Source organism: Nestor notabilis, unplaced genomic scaffold (assembly GCF_000696875.1).
Source record: "Nestor notabilis isolate BGI_N333 unplaced genomic scaffold, ASM69687v1 scaffold1714, whole genome shotgun sequence".
Taxonomy (NCBI): domain Eukaryota; kingdom Metazoa; phylum Chordata; class Aves; order Psittaciformes; family Psittacidae; genus Nestor; species Nestor notabilis.
The window spans coordinates 33,531-38,146 of NW_009925843.1; positions in this window are offsets into that span (position 1 = coordinate 33,531).

A 4,616-nucleotide genomic window follows, 5' to 3' on the forward strand; every position below is an offset into this window, starting at 1 on the left:
TCTTAAAAAAAGAGTATCTGGATCTCACTTTGGCATTTCATGTAGCCTGTAAATAGGCACAAACATTGAGTCTCTGTGTTTGTAACTATGTACCAAGTTTACTGTACTTTGGAGTCACAACTGTCTAAATGAATATGCAAATAGAGGTGAACAGAGAAGGAGAGGTGCTAAACTTAAGGTTCTTCGATTTGTTACTCTGGTTGCCTTAATGCTTGCCTTTGTTATTCAGCTTGTCTTTTACACTTTATATTAAAAATGGTCCCTTTGAGTGTGTGCAACTTGCAGCAGTGGAATCAACTAGGTGTTACTGGGTTTGTAACAACATTTAGTAAGTTGCAATTTAAAAAGTGCTTCTTTGGACTATGGTCACTACATGCATAGACTAACGAAAGGGATAAACTTACTACCGTATATAATGCAGTAAATGTAGTTATAACTGAGCAGTATTTGTCCTGACAGAGGTGATGTGGGTTATTTGCAGCTGACCTCTCTGAGACTATGTGCTTTCACAAACCTTCAAGTGTCTTTATACAAGTTTACCCAGATAATTTCTAACTTTTTATTTGAAAAGCCTTAACAATAATTCTTTAAAAATGGTTGTTCTGGTTTGCAAGTGTTAAGTAAGATTTTTCAAAGGGAATTCAAGCAAACTGCAGAAATGGCCTGTCCTATTAATACACCTGCTCTGTGTTAGTGTACATTTTTAAACATAGTTATCAATCAGATTTGTTCACCCTTATAAGCCATATATACTTTAACTTATTAAAGTGAAATGTAACCACATAAACTACAAACCAATATAGCAGAATAGGATGCCAATTTTAAAATACAGAGTTATCATGCAAGTATGAAAAGGTTAATTTTGTAAGGTTTTAGATATATTTGCTACTTACGTTCAGTTCTGATTTATTCTATTGCATGCAAAGTCAATGCTGCTATTTATTGAACTTCCTATCTCTTTTTTTTTCAGCTTGACATTTCGAGCAATGTTTAGTGGAGGTCAGACACTTGATTTTACTGACACTTTTTCCTATTCCAGAGCACTCCCACCCACACATACGTTCTGTATTGTCAGGTCAGGCTGGCTGAACCAGCTGCCATTCAGGCTGCAGTGGCTGAGGCGGGCTGAAAAGACGAGGTTTCTTTCTTCAACTGCTCTAGCACTCTGCCCTGCAGTTTTGGCAGCTCTGGTATTTGCCATGTCTTCTCTTAATCTGACTTAGTAACAAAGCAGAGGATTTATGTGGCTTTTATTTGGTTAGTTAAATTGGTGCACAGAACTATGCATTTTGTTCTGAGGCCCAACACGTGGCCCAAGGGTAGCTGGGGAAGAAAGCAGCAGCCCTGACTGTTCAGAATCACCTGCTGCATCTTGTAGTGTCAGAGAGAGGGCCTTAGAGTTCTGTTTCAGTCTTGCAACACTGAACAATATGTAATTTAATGTCAGCAAAGTCTGACACGATCCAAAAAGGCTAAATTTTGCCATTATTCATGTTAGTGTTAACTTAGGGTGCTGCTGGTTACACCTGACCATCAATGCCTTTTAGTTATGAAAATAATGCAAGGAAGGTAAATATGCATATGAAACACTCTTGCTTATACTTGCACAGTCAGAAAAGCTTTTTTACATTTATAAACCTTATATACCTTATATAGAGAGTTTTACTGCTTCAACCAAATGTTAGCACTTGTTTAGCACAATTATCCAGGTTAGACATTTAAACAGTAGCTTTGGTTGTTCTGTGTTAAGGTCAGGGCTGCGTTGTTTGGTTTTTTGGGGTTTTTTTGTTTTGTTTTTTAAACTACATGCAACTGACAGTAGAACTGGAACATGATATATGCAATGAACCAGGTATCTCAGATTATTCGTATTTCTACCTTGATCAAAAATTGTTGTAGCACTTTGTGGGGATGGGAGGGCAGAATCTAGGATTTGTAGTGCAAATAATTATGCATGTGTAGGCATGGCTGCTGGTAAACTGTACAAAACCCCAACAACTTTAAAAAAGTATCCTTTTATAAGAAAATCGGTTGAATACAGAAAAAGAACCCTGAAAATGCATCAACGTGGAAGATTCCTAATTATAATATTTTTGAGATATTTCAAAACGTGTAGATTGAATTTTTCTACTTCATCTAGCAATGTTACATACTATACATAGCCAGTTAAATAAAACTGTCCTCTAATACGTGTGTAAAAATAAATTACTAGCATTTGTAAATAATGTAAAATCTGTAAAATGTTTTGAAAAAATCTTGTATTTGAAATGACAGTATTTTTATGTATGAATAGCACAGCAACAACTGTGAATACTGGGACACTTATTTTTAAACATGCATAGCAATGTTCATACTTGTGTACAATAAGCAATATGAATGCCTATTACCGATACCAATGAATTTGGCTTCCAGTAAAGCACAACTGGTAAACATCTTTTTAAAGTACCTGTAGTAACGTAGGTGTACTTCCAGTCTCCTTGCTTTGCTTGAACCAATCCTACCCACCAACTTTCTATGTGACCCATGTTTACCAGTTATTTAATTAAGTAGACAGCTAATCGAGGCACCTTTGTTTTTATATTTGACTGTGCACTCCATGTATTTATGTACTTAATATTTGCTAACTAATACGTGATAACTTGTTTTATCTTTCCTAGGGTGCCTATTTATTTTTTTATAAATGTTCCCTTCTGGCTATAGATTTGTATAAGAGCCTAGACAATTTTTGTAACAGTAAAGACATTAACAAGTCTTGTAATTAATATATTTTTCAGTCTTTAGAATTATTTTCCTGCGAAGTCCTGCTTGTTCAAACTATCAGATAAAAATTTAAAATACTCTTCTCTCTTCTTCTTTTTTTATTCCACATTTAAAAAAAAAAAAAAAAAAAAGAAAAGCTGGAAAGCTGGCTTTCCAGAACTACATTTTTAAACAGTGACAGACTAATACTGGTACAAAGGGTTCAAAGTCTTGCAGAGATGATGGTTCAGTTACATTATTTTTTTTTTTTTTTTTTTCAAACAGTAAAATTCAACTTCTGAAGTATTTCTTTAGAAAGCTAAATAGTTTTATACCTATGAAATGCGTAAGGCAATCTTAATTCCATAATCCCACAGCCTTGGGTAACAACTGATTGATTAGTTACACAAGCTCTCTTTCAACCTTATTACCTTCTGCCTTATTAGGGATAAGTGAAGTTTGCGTTCACATACATATTCACATGCTCCAGGAGCATATGAAATAGCTTAAGCCCAAGGCACCACAGGGCCTGCACTTCATTAGCTTTAAGTTTTCTGAGTGAAGTAAAACCTTGTATGCCAGATGTGGCTGAAGGAGAAAGTTAAATTTCAATCTATCTTCTAGTAATTTAGTTTTCTAAAGGATATTTAGACTTACATGCCTGTCTTCCTTACCAAAAGAGAAATGGAGCAACAGTGCTTCCCTAATAGGCTGTTCCCTTGAGATTCTCCTGGTGAAATCATGTTAGAGAAAAAGAGGGGGGAAATTAAAGAAGAAAAAAAGAAGTGAGCTAACTAGAAAACCTGTTTTTCTGCTGGTGAGAATGCAAAAAACTCTTCTATACCATTAGTCAAGGTCCCAGCAGCCAAGATCATAAATGCTAGCATCTCAATGGACGTTAAAAGTCAAAGTCCTGAATCTAGTTATCTTTTATAATTATTCCTGAAAAACACCCAGTGGCTATGAATTGTACCTTCCAGAATTAGGAACTAGTATTCACAAGGGAAAAATACTCAAGAAACCTGTACCCCCTCTTTCATCCATAGCTGAATACTCTCTTCCCTAAAACCTGATGAGGTAAAAAGCCTGCTCTATGTGTTTAGCTTTTTATTCCACTGGAGAATGTGAGAGACTCCTCGATTTAGCACTTTGAAAGTCTCCCTGTAGTGAGATGGGAAATTCTGATGCGCACCTGCAACTTGGAACCTCTGACTTGCTTCTTACAGCCTATGTAAAGTCATCCATGGAAGGTGTATGGAAGAGGGTATTTTGTGTATCACCTGCCAGCTGTTCAAGAATGCTGCTGACAGAAGCTTCCTCCTTCACTGTTTATTTCAAGGAAATCAGAACCTGTTTTACTTGAATTAGAGAGGACAGTAGGCTGCTACTGCTATTAAACACTGGCATGTTTCAGAAGGCAAAATAACTGCTGCAGTAGAAAAAGAAACATGTAATAGAAAACCAAACAGCATCAAACCCTTGTGATTAACTTTTTGAAAGTAAAACAACTGCGTAAGCTTCTTCCATTGAGGGAAAAGGTCCGAGTTCCACAGACTGAAGCTGTAAGAGCTGGATTTTATTCTCAGCCATTCTAAGTCTGTCCTTTCATTTGATTTTATTCAAACAGCATGGATTTTCATCTCTGCTTAACAAACCTTTAGGTACTAATTACAAAAGCATTGTCAGGCTGTCTTATGTGGCCTTTATGACACATTTCAGAACACAAAAACAGGATACAGGTAAAAATCTGAACAGTAATACTTGAGATACAGCCACAGATACTCTTAAGTACGTATGTATCTATGTGTGTATATATATGCTTTCTGCATTCAAGTGGAATAGTGTTCCCTGCTGTTTGTAACTGCACAAATGGTCCT